A 13,695-nucleotide genomic window follows, 5' to 3' on the forward strand; every position below is an offset into this window, starting at 1 on the left:
CAAGAGACAGACTCTTTAATTTTGACTACTGAACCCTGGCCAGAGGGCGTCTTTCTGCAGCAGGGCCAGTGGGTCCTTTAAATAACTGCAACTGCCATTCAAAGAAGTTTTTTAGTAGTAGTAGTAGTATTGTCATTATTATTACTTTCCAGGTGTTGCCATAGCCGGGTACATATGAAGTTCTCAGATGTAACAACAACATGTAAAATATTTGCATTCCATAGCTAAACTGCACCAAAACAATGCCTTCTAAGCCACAAATGTTTTCACAGGTTAGTACGTTTGCCTGCTTGTTTAAAATTAATCAATGAAAATTGGGAGTGAGAGTGAGAGTGGGTGCAGTTCTGAGGAACCTATTAGAACTAAAGGGAGCAGTTTCCATACGTAATCAGATTGATGAGTCTGCAGTTGTTCTTAATGCTTGTATCACAAGTACTTTTACCTTGGAAATAATACTTGGCCTAAATATGGCCCTGGGACTTTTTACCTAGCTAAAAGCCACACACTGTTGATCTCCACCCATCCTCTGATCTGGGCTAAAACTGGACAGTTTTTGGACAGCCAGGTTACCTGGATAAATGGCTTCTGAAAATGTCCTCAGTTTTGGACAGTTTTTTGTTTTGTTTCACACATTAGCTTTGAAAAATGCACATGCTCTGACATATTTTAATTAAGGCACATTAACTATATGTTGGCAGATGTTGAATTGATTCAGCATGCACTAATTATTAAAGTTGACCTAACGAACAAAAACCACACTAACGAACGTGCATGCCCTACTATTATTAGTCCCTACACTCAATCTGACTGATTGGGTGAAAAAAGACTTCCTGAAGTGAATGATGTGGTCTCTGCTATTAATAACCAGGTGCGTTCTAGATTGGTACAACCATTTCAAAAGCAAGTCCTGTTGTGCAAATGATAGTTACAGTGTCATTTTGCTGCTCTTAGGGTTTCCTGTAAACAAACAATAAATGTTTTTCCATCCGACACATTTCCGCTTCCGAGGGTAAGATTAGTCAGCCCATGCCTCTGAGATGTGAGTCAATCAGACTTCTGAGCAAAGCAAACATTCTCATATTTATCCTAGTCTCTTCCCCGCCCCTCTCACCCCAACTCCTTCATTTTACTTTCTTTTTCTTCCACCAACCACATAAACGCCCACATAAATAGTGTAAAAATAGAAAAGAAAACATCCAGCACCCAAAATATCTTCTTAGACCTAACTACTATTTCAGGCTATCAACCCATAATTAATGAAGAAATATGGCAGCATGTTCCTGATTGTTCTAGATTGGTGTTATCTGAATAATGATGTCTCTAGTGTGGAGAGCTGCCAAATGACCAAAGTCCTAAAGGGATGTGCTTGGCAGGTCTTTTTGATCCTTCCATCCCAATGCTATGTTGGATTTCTAGTTCTGCTTCTTTCAACAGAAATCAATATGATTGGTAGGAAAACATAGCAAGAATGTATATGAACAAGCCAGGTGTGTCCTACTGGCTATATCCAGAAACTAGATCATTCAGTGGTCCTGTATTTGATTCCCATGCATACACAACTTACAGTCATCATGGACAGTGGTTCTCAAACCTGTCCTGAGAAACCACCAGCCAGTCGGGTTTTCAGGATATACCTAATGAATATGCATAAGACAGATTTGCATGCCTGACACCTCTATTACACGCAACATTCTCTCATGCATATTTATTAACTGTCCAGTAACTACCTTACATTTTATTAGGAAATTTCAGTAACTTCTTTATTGAAAACTTCCAATTACAAAATGATATAAAACCTTTTCAAATGCTAAAATAATATTAACTCAGCACTTTATTGCATTCACACCATTCATTCCACATTCTCACTTTCCATTATATATTACCCATCGTGTGGGTTCCCGCAACCATGGAACTATTTAAAATTCTAATATTTCTATTCATCATTCCATATACAATATATCTCCATTCAAATGCTAATTATCCACTTTTGTTTCTCCAAAATATTCCCATCCATAGTTCTTTAATAAGTGTCCATCATTACTCAAATGCTTTCGCGGTAATGCCACTTATCTCTGTTATTTCTATTCCAATGATTACAGTTCCCACACGTATCACAAACAGTAACTATATCTTTCCAGTGCAAGTTACATAGTAACATAGTAACATAGTAGATGACGGCAGATAAAGACCTGCATGGTCCATCCAGTCTGCCCATGACAAACTCATATGTGTATACCTTACCTTGAATTTGTACCTGTCCTTTTCAGGGCACAGACCATATAAGTCTGCCCAGCAGTATTTCCCGCCTCCCAGCCACCAGTCCCGCCTCCCATCACCGGCTCTGGTACAGACCGTATAAGTCTGCCCACCCCTATCCTCGCCTCCCAACCACCACCCCCTCTTCCCCTCAACTGCTCCGCCATATGGTAATAAACCACACCACTGTTCTCTCAATTTTGTTCATCTCATATGCTCACGGGTTCACAAATGTTATCCACTTCTTTTTAACAAACATCAAACCCTACATGGGTCTATGTTTCACTGTCTTCAGGGGTTTCGACTTCATAGGAGAGGATATGCTCGTGCACTGCATTTTAGAGTTCATTGTTCCTGAATCCATTGGAGGTTCGCCCTGGGAGTGTTGCTAAGAAGGTGGGTTAAAGTTATAAGTCAAAGCCCCTGAAGACGCAATCAAGAAGACACATGATGGGTAATTTATAATGGAAAGTGAAAATGTGGAATGAATGGTGTGAATGGTGTGAATGCAATAGAGTGCTTGGTTAATATTATTTCAGTGTTTGAAAAGGTTTTATATCACTTTGTAATTGAAAGTTTTCAATAAAGAAGTTACTGAAATTTTCTAATAAAATGTAAGGTAGTTACCGGATAATTGATATTTTATATTGTAACTAGAGTGGAAGAGGGATACTCAGATACTGATTTGTATGCATATTTATTAGGGATATCCTGAAAACTCAACTGGCTGGTGGTCCCCCAGGACAGGCTTGAGAACCACTGCTCATGGACACCAATCGTCTCAGGATTTCAGGTATCCCAGTAAATAGGAATGATATCTCTCATGCATATTCATTGAGATAACCTGAAAACCTGAGGACCGGCATCCAAAAGGACTGGAGGTTTTCTAACCTTGTTGATTTTACTTTCCAGAAAATGATAGTGTCAGTGATGCTCTAGAACATGGATTCCCAAACCTGTCCTGGGGAAACCCCAGCCAGTCAGGTTTTCAGAATAGCCACAATGAATATTTAACAATTCGATTTACATTCACTGCCTCCTTGGTATGCAAATTTATCTCATGCATATTCATTGTGACTCCTCAAAACCTGATTGGCTAGAGTTTCTCCAGGACAGGTTTGGGAATCACTGCTCTAGAAACAGAGGTATAGTCTGTCTAAGGTATAATGGAAGCCTGCAGGCCTGACTTAAAGGTTGAGCCCAATTAAAGACACAGTTATGAACCAGCACATCCTTCACTAAGGATTAAATTCCCTGCAAGTACTGGAAAAGAGAAAAGTCCCACAGAATAAACTGTGTCAGCATAAATGTGTCAAAAGCACCAATGGGACTTTTGCCTATAAAGCTCATCAGCAAATGTCCCACTGTGCATTTTTCTCCTTCTAAAAATTGGGCAAAATTACCATTTCAAAACTGTGCAAGCAAGCTGACTTGCAGTCTTTAAGGAAAACAAATTCTGTAAGTGATCTTAGCACCTGTTTCTAAAAGTTACTGTGAATGGTAGTAAACAGGCTTCGATTCACCTTACATTTGATACAAAGGGGGTCCGTAAATGATTGATGGATAGCTACTGAGTTATTCTTGTTCCGGAGCCTACGTGATGTCACATAGCAATACCTGTCACACCTGAAAGCTTTCCAAATCTGAGTAGGAGTGCAGAAAGATTTCAACAGGGCAACGGAAACCTCTGACCAACAAAGCAGAAAGAAGGCAAGTTTCCAGAAACCTTGTGAGTCCGTCTGTTACTCATGCCTGGTGACATTCACATTAACTCACATGATGACAAGGAGTATCTTATTTATTTATTTATTTATTTATTTATTTATTTATTTGCTGCATTTGTACCCCACATTTTCCCACCTATTTGCAGGCTCAATGTGGCTTACATTATATTGCAAAAGGCATAATTATGAACAGAGTAATAGGTTTTTTAATGTAACATATTATTGTGTAAAAATAAGGAAGATAGGTCTGTAGAATGATTTACATAACAATTAGGTCTGACATGCATGATGGAGCTTCTCCGTGGATGATTTTATGGGTTAAGGTGCAAATCTTGAAAGCAATATGGTCTTTTAGTGGAAGCCAATGTAATTTTTCTCTGAGGGGGTTGGCGCTCTCATATTTCGCCTTTCCTGGTGCAATTCACATTAAAATGCCTCTGTGGATACATTTGCTAAAATGTTAAAAAGCCTCTATGGATACATTTGCTAAAATGTTTTTTTCTGTCATAAGCCCCCTTTTACTGCTGCTTCTCATGCTCTGTGTCATGGATTGTGAATTCAGGCTGCCACCACCACACCTGTAAATACGTTTATTTCTACTACCACCCAGTTCACTCTTTTTGCAGCTTTAAGTTTTCATAATAAAACAAGAACCACCACACTGCAACTATTGATCATAATTGATAATTTGCCAGGTAAAGAATCACAGCCAAAGAATAGACCGGCTATCTTTGCTCACCAGTAGTAGACTTGAGTTACACTTCAATTTTCAGTCCCAAACAGTTATTGTTTGCCTTCTAGGAGTCTGTATAGCCAATTTTTAGATTTGTTCATTTGATTTGTTTCATTCTGGTATTTATTTTTTCACTTTATTTCATTTTAAGCGTTTTTTTTCCATTGTTTTATTTCTTCCAGGAATTACACACATTACTTGCCCTATTTTCAAAGTGTATACATTGAGGGGCATAATCGAACGTGAACGCCCATCTCCATGGGCGTCTATGTCCCAAAACAGGTATGTGAAGAGGCGGGACAGACCATATTATCGAAGTAGATGGGCATCCATCTTTCGTTTCAAAAATACGGTTTGGATGGACCAAATGCAATGGATTTGGTCCCTTCTGAGATGGGCGGGGTTTTTTTAGCGATAATGGAAACTAAAAACGCCCAGCTCAGAAACGTCCCAATCCAAGCCATTTGGTCGTGGGAGGGACAAATGTACAACACTACCATAGCTCTTAGGGGTGAAGGGGGCAACTACATGTAGGTACAGTGGGTTTTAGAGGCCTCCCATTTACCACCACAAGTGTTACGGGGGGGGGGGCTGGGTCTGCCTGCCTGAAGTGCACTGCAATACCCACTAAAAGAGTTCCAGGGACAGGACTTGTTGCTGGTGTATAACCTTGAAGACTAATCTCGCTGAAAACGTCCTTTATTTGAATAAGCACCTTTACTCACAGTTAACTGCAGATCAGAGGTTGTGCCCCATTGGCAATGAGTCTCGCTGGTACTGAGATTAGCAGTAGGTCCGAGCTGGCAGAATGGTGTACAATGCCCTCTTTCAGCAACATTCAAGGTAAGAACTAAGTGCTGTAAGGTGGCTAACACATGAAAGGGATCTAAAAGTGTCTTACACAAATGGCCACTACCTCATGGACTACTGGAAACAAAACAGGACACACTCTGACCCAGTAAACAGAGGGAAAAGCACCATGGGAGTAGAGCCTACCAACTACCAACATCATGAGCATTTAACACAAGCTAGTGGAATCACAGAGCCCAATACCCTACACCCACCACAATCCATTGCTGATGTGACTCTGCAGTGCCCTTAACAGAAAAGGTGTCACACTCACCCGAGACCCACATCAGAACCAGGGAAAGGCTGTCAGAGGATAGAACACATTCTGCTGTCATGGAGGTGGGTACGGCATTTGAGGCTGGCATAAAGGCTGGCAAAAAAAGTTTGTAAAGTGGTTTTTTTTTTTTTGTGGGAGGGGGTTAGTGACCACTGGGGGAGTCAAGGGAGGTCATCCCCGATTCCCTCCGGTGGTCATCTGGTCAGTTGGGGCACTTTTTTGGGACTTGGACCTGAAAAAAAAGGGTCCAAATAAAGCGGACCAAATTCTCGTCAAAAATGCCCTTCTTGTTTCGTTTATCAGCTAAAGACGCTGGCCAACCAATAAATCATCTATCAAGAGGTTGATTGAGTCAAATATCTGTTGTTGTATCTAACTCAATCCTGATAAAACAGGTGGACCAAAAGGAACATTTATGGCATCCAAACTCCAAAAATCGCTGTGTATGCTTATATGCCAGCAGTGTACCTTTTGGTCCACCTGTTTTATTACAATTGAGTTAAATACAACAGATGGGAGTAACTAGCGAGGTAATTAAATTTGCTGATGACACAAAGTTATTCAAAGTCGTTAACTCGTGAGAGCATTGTGAAAAATTACAGAAGGACCTTACGAGACTGGGAGACTGGGCGGCTAAATGGCAGATGACGTTTAATGTGAGCAAGTGCAAGGTGATGCATGTGGGAAAAAAGAACCCGAATTATAGCTACGTCATGCAAGATTCCACGTTAGGAGTTACGGACCAAGAAAGGGATCTGGGTGTCGTCGTCGATAATACACTGAAACCTTCAGCTCAGTGTGCTGCTGCGGCTAGGAAAGCGAATAGAATGTTGGGTATTATTAGGAAAGATATGGAAAACAGGTGTGAGGATGTTATAATGCCGTTGTATCACTCCATGGTGTGACCGCACCTTGAGTATTGTATTTAATTCTGGTCGCCGCATCTCAAGAAAGATATAGTAGAGTTTGAAAAGGTGCAGCGAATGGCAACTAAAATGATAGCGGGGATGGGACGACTTCCCTATGAAGAAAGACTAAGGAGTCTAGGGCTTTTCAGATTGGAGAAGAGACGGCTGAGGGGAGACATGATAGAGATATATAAAATAATGAGTGGAGTGGAACAGGTGGATGTGAAGCGTCTGTTCACGCTTTCCAAAAATACTAGGACTAGGGGGCATGCGATGAAACTACAGTGTAGTAAATTTGAAACAAATCAGAGAAAATTTTTCTTCACCCAACGCATAATTAAACTCTGGAATTCATTGCCGGAGAATGTGGTGAAGGCGGTTAGCTTGGCAGAGTTTAAAAAGGGGTTAGACGGTTTCCTAAAGGACAAGTCCATAAACCACTACTAAATGGACTTGGGAAAAATCCACAATTCCGGGAATAAGATGTATAGAATGTTTGTACGTTTGGGAAGCTTGCCAGGTGCCCTTGGCCTGGATTGGCCGCTGTCGTAGACAGGATGCTGGGCTCGATGGACCCTTGGACTTTTCCCAGTGTGGCATTACTTATGTACTTAGATACTTGACTCCTGAGGCAGGCAATACTTTTGCCGAAACACGGTCTGTGTCGAGTCTATATGCATCTTGCTATTTAATAAATTTTACTACAATCAACTCTGGATAGATGATTTATTGGTTGACCACTGTCTCCTCCCTACTACTCCTACCTTCCTTGGTTCATCGTAGAGACTTTTCCTTGTTTGTGTAATATGGATAAAATATCCATATAAAATTATACATATATTTATCAATGAATAAGTGCTACCACTGAATTTACACAGGTATCTTTATATACATATGTTACTTGCATAAAGTTATCCCTGCTATTCACAAGTCAGCACTTGCAGTATACAGATAACTTAGATGGACAGCAGTTGAATATCACTGCTATTTGTATAAGTGTTTTCTCAGGCCCTGGCCTCTTTCAAATCCCATCCATTTAAACTATGTAAATTTTGACTGTACAGTGGCTTATATTACCAACATATATACTTTTTACAGGCCATAAAACTAAAACAAACCACATATCCAGTCAGTTCCTGCTGCCAGCCGGAAAAGTGGTCTTGATTACTGACCCCTCTAATGGTTTTAAAACACTGTAAAACTGGGAAAGGAAACATCTCAAAATACTATTCTGAAACTGGTTTCCAGTACACTGAAAATTAATATTCAGTACTGTCCTTGCCAACCAGAAATGGACCTATGCAAAAGTTGTGCAAATCTATAGTCAAGTATTGCATGATTCATTTTATTTCCCATGCTATTTCTAAAATCCCATGGGAATCTGAAGAGCTTTTTTCTGTTTCTGGAGGGCTCACCAAAAAAATAAAAGTTCAAATGGGACCTGAAACCTAGGTCCTTTGGTTTACAGCCAACTGTACTAACCACTATACTACTCCTCAGACCTGCTTCCTTCTCTGTTAAAAATGCTTATCATACCTGAAGTTGTCATAGAGCCTGGTTTTCTATTCCAGTTTCACTTTCAGGGGAGAGGGAGGAGAACAGCAACCACTGGGGGATTAAGGAGGTGTCATGCCTTAATCCCTCCAGTGGACCACTGCTCAATCATAGCAACTTTCTGTGACCTGAACATTCCTGGAACAGGTTTAAATAAGGACATTCTTCTTTTTAGACATGGATATTTCTGCCACTTCAGTAATCACTGTTGGCTGTCAGGAATTCAGGACCTCTCTAGTCCCCCCTCTAGTCCCGCCCAAAACGCATCCAGAACACACCGCCTTGTTATTTAGACATACTGCCGTGTTGGACGTCCCTATTTTGCCTTGGCAAAACTGAGATTTGGACGTTTCAAGAACATGACATCCATTTTGATCTTTTGAGATGTCTATATGGTTCGAAAATGAGTGCCATAGATATTTAAAAGAGTGGAGAAAGTGACGAGCCTTGGGGTACCCCACAATTTGATTTCCAGCTGGATGAAATCATTTATTGCAGGCACCCATTTAACTAAGCAAGCAGGACTGCCGTTTGTGGGGGTCTTATCTGTCTGCTTAGCTATGCAGGCACCAGCACTTAATACTGCTGGTACCCACATAACTGCCAGATCCTCCCCACCTCTACCTGCTTAAATCACTTTGAATATTGACCTTTATGTCTTTTTTTGAACTAATGCAATGGAGGGCCCAGTGCAACAACCCTTCTTACCAGCAAAGGCAAGTCATATCTGAAATGCTGGTAGTGGGTAGAAGTGATGACAAGGGACTTGGGGCCTCAGTCACGTGGAGAACATGACAGGATAAATCTACTGCTGATTCCAACTCCTTTCTCTCAAATATATTCCCACCCCTGGTGCCAGCTCACTCCTGACATTGATCCTCTCTTACCCATTGAAGCCCCCCACCCCCAGCCAACCTCTAATATTGCTCTGGTCAATTTCATCTTTCCCTAACCATTGCTGGTCCCCTCTGTGATTTCTCCTGCTGTCTCCTGTTTCCCAGTTTTGCAGCATACTGGTCATGGAACACTGACCATAAAGCATGGTAATGCCAAAGCTACTGACCTCACTACCATGATCAAAACATTGTGTTGGAATCAGCAATAGATTTATCCTCTCTATCTCCCTTTATGCAGTTGGACAGTCTGCTGTCCCCTGCAAAGTTGTGGTGTGACCTCTTAAATTGCAGCTACGGGTCACCCCTCTAAAGTCAAAGCTAACACAGTCATCCAGGGGAGGTCAGCCTACAATGATACATCAGCTGGCCATCTTAGTATCTACTAGAGGTATTACTGGTTGTCTGGGCAGCCACTCCTCCCCATCCCCACGGTGCCTAGCCCACCTATTGGGAAGTCAATCCTGGTTAGAAAGAGAGAAAGATGATTGGGAGTAGAGAGAAGGAGACAGGGTGGGGATGTGACTGTGAGGAGAAGTAATAGAGCTGAGATAGGGATACCTCTCACCCTTCTTTACCTCCCAATATGGATCTTCCCATGAAGCTTTGATAGTGTCACAGTCTTTGCTGAAAAATAATAACTAGAAATCCCTCATCTACAGATATATTAATTTGACTGCAAATGTTTGCAGCTCTCTATTAGTATATAAATACATATGTACATAGAGAGAGCGAGAGAGAGAAGAGAGAAACTGCCACATGTATAACGCCTTCCAGCTAAAGTACGCCAGTGTGTGTTACCACTATTTCCTAAGGATGGTGAAACAAATTCAGGGTCCCTACTACAGTAAGTGAACTCTGTGCCAGTCAGGGGAAAACTCACTTAACATAGTAACATAGTAAATGACGGCAGATAAAGACCTGTACGGTCCATCCAGTCTGCCCAACAAGATAAACTCATTTTACATGATAAGTGATACTTTATATGTATACCTGAGTTTAATTTGTCCTTGCACAGACCGTAGAAGTCTGCCCAGTACTGTTCTTGTACTATGTTCTGAATCAAACATCGAAGCCCCTTAAAATTTACACTCCAGCCCATCCCTCTCTATTCAGTCACGATCAGAGCATAGACCGCAGAAGTCTGCCCAGCTCCCGTTTTGTTTCCAATTACCGGTGTCGCCACCCAATCTCCACTAAGATTCCACGGAACCATTCCTTCTAAACCGGATTCCTTTGTGTTTATCCCACACATGTTTGAAGTCCATTACCGTTGTCATCTCCACCACCTCCCGCGGGAGGGCATTCCACATATTCACCACCCTCTCCGTGAAAAAATACTTCCTGACATTAGTCTTCAGTCTGCACCCCTTCAACCTCAATTCATGTCCTCTAGTTCTATCGCCTTCCCGTCTAGTTTGATGTTCCCAGTTTCATGAATTCTTCTTGAGCATTAAATTGTCATTGAAAGGCAGTCTATAGATGTAAAGAATGAAAAAAGAACATTAAAGATTCTTTCCTTCTGCCATTCATCAGACACCAGCTGTGTGTCTTCAAGGGTTTTCTAATCCCAGATAGGATTTGTGCATCTGTAGACACAGAGAGGGTATTTTAAAAGCACATGTAAAGCAGTGCTGTATGCACAGAAACCTGTGACTCTGACATGTGCATAACATTTTACATGTGCAGGCTGTAAACTAATAACTTCACCTACACTGGATATAAGCATACACACATATAAAAATAAAAATGTGTGAATGCCAAATAGCAGGTGGAAAGGTGAGCACGTAAATTCCCTGGGGAAATTTTCAAAGTGGAATTATGAGTATACTTTCCTTTTGAAAATTTGACAGCACCTGGTATGTGTGTGCAATTTACACATGAGCTCACTTATATAAGCACCTTCTAAATAAAGAATATGACCTATCAGTGTGGCCAGAGGCACAAAGTGTTTTCCTTACTTTGTATGTATAAGAGAACTAATGAGTACATCTAACCCAACTTTCTATTCAACCTGTGACCAGGGATAACATCAGACCCTTTTCCAGGAACACTAGCTCTGCACAATACACCTCTCTGTTGGAAAATATTGCCATTGTAAATAGCTTCTTTGAGAAATACAATTTCACAGAGATTTTGATAGCGATAAGAATAGTAGTAGCAGTAGTAGTAATAAGAACATGGCCTACCAGGGAGATTGTTTGCCATAGCAAGCCTTTCCTAGACCATTATTGACCATTACGGTTGCAAGTAAAAGAGGCATTTCATCAGGCTCATGCGCCCTATATTCTTTGTATTGTTATTGTAACCCGTATTTGACCAGTGAACATCAAGGCAGATTACTATCAAAGTTTTTGGACTGATAATTGGGGCCGGGTGCCGGGACTAGCAAAGCTAGGAGGCTGGCAGGCACTGTAATCCAGACTCAGTGAACATCTCACAGTCAATCAAGCAGTCCACACAATTTAGTATGCCAAAAACTGTGAAGGGTTTACTGTAACTTGGATAGTTGTAAACGAGACAATCCAGCTTATTTTCGAAGGAGAAGGGCGCCCATCTTCTGACAAAAATCGGGAGATGGGCGCCCTTCTCGCAAGGCTGCCCAAATTGGTATAATCAAAAGCCGGTTTTGGGCGGCTTCAACTGCTTTCCATTGCAGGGACGGCCAAAGTTCAAGGGGGCGTGTCGGCAGTGTAGTGAAGGCAGGATGGGGGCGTGGTTAAGAGATGGCCGTCCTCGGCCAATAATGGAAAAAAGAAGGGCGTCCCTGACGAGCATTTGGCCGACTTTACTTGGTCCATTTTTGTTCACGACCAAGCCTTGAAAAGGTGCCCGAACTGACCAGATGACCACCAGAGGGAATCGGGGATGACCTCCCCTTACTCCCCCAGTGGCCATCAACCCCCTCCCACTGAAAAAAACAAATTAAAAAACATTTTTTGCCAGCCTCTATGTCAGCCTCATATGTCATACCCAGCTCCATGACAGCAGGATGCAGGTCCCTGGAGCAGCTTTTAGTGGGTACTGCAGTGCACTTCAGGCAGGTGGACCCAGGCCCATCCCCCCCTACATGTTACACTTGTGGTGGTAAATGGGAGCCCTCCCAAACCCACCTGAAACCCACTGTACCCACATCTAGGTGCCCCCCGTTACCCTTTAAGGGCTATGGTAGTGTTATACAGTTTGTGGGGAATGGTTTTGGGGGGGGTTAGGGGGCTCAGCACACAAGGTAAGGGAGCTATGCACCTGGGAGCAATTTGTGAAGTCCACTGCAGTGCCCTCCAGGGTGCCCAGTTGGTGTCCTGGCATGTGAGGGGGACCAGTGCACTACAAATGCTGGCTCCTCCCACAACCAAATGGCTTGGATTTGGCCGGTTTTGAGATGGGCGCCCTTAGTTTCCATTATATGCGAAAACCGAGGTCGGCCATCTCTAAGGGCGGCCATCTCTAAGGTCAACCCAAATGTTGAGATTTGACCGTCCCCGACCGTATTATCGAAACGAAAGATGGCCGCCCATATTGTTTCGATAATAGGGTCGGGGACGCCTCTTTACGGGGCCGTCCTTAGAGATGGGCGCCCTTATAGATGGGTGCCCCCGTTCGATTATGCCCCTCAATATATCCAACAACTATTTACATAGCTTATATGTGCAAGTAAAGATATGTAAGTTAAAAATAACATTTATAATCCTTTATATTCTTCTTCCAAATGCTCCTTCATGAGTTACAGTTCTTATGGCAAAGTGTGTTCTTCCCCAGAGGGACATCTGGTGTTAAGAAGCTTAACCTTGGTCGAACTTTAGCTCCAGTTGGATTTAGTAGCACCCTCCCTCTCCCTCGCTCCACTTCCTACTCCTTGACAGGCAGTGGTGGTAGCCAAGTTCCCCCTTCCTGTGTTTCCTCAACTAGACAAACAACTTAGTTGGCTCTGATGCTGATTCCCACTCCTGGCTCCTCAGGGTCAGAGACTGTGCTAGTCAAAGACCTTTCTTTGTCAGAACAGAAGATACTGCAGCTTGGAGTTTGACTATATTTTATCCCCTTGCATTGCTATAAGGAATTGGCCAGGATCTCTGAGCCACAACCCTGGTCCCCTTGCTTGAAGGTGCATTGGCCAGGGATCTGAATCAAAGACAGTACCCTTCCCCCCCCCCTATACTCCTCAGTTCCACTCCACAGGTGTCTCCTTCTACTGCTGTTACAGGGCAGAAGGATCAAGACTAGTTCTCTCTGGAGACTGTCAAAACCTTCTATGTCAAAAGTTCACACGCTTTACTTTAGTAGAGGCAAAGAAATTACTGCCAAGCTGACTCTGGCAGGCAGAATCTCTATACCTCTATACCATATTGTGTTATGAGCAGCAGTGTTTCCTATCCTGTGCTCTATGAAACTATAGTGGGCTACTGACAACACCACTGTAGCTCACACCAAGTAAACGCCCCAAAACAAGAGCACAGGAAACCATCTTAATTTCATAAGACATTTCTCCATCCTACTTTAG

This window comes from Microcaecilia unicolor, chromosome 2 (assembly GCF_901765095.1).
Source record: "Microcaecilia unicolor chromosome 2, aMicUni1.1, whole genome shotgun sequence".
In the NCBI taxonomy this organism is placed as follows: Eukaryota; Metazoa; Chordata; class Amphibia; order Gymnophiona; family Siphonopidae; genus Microcaecilia; species Microcaecilia unicolor.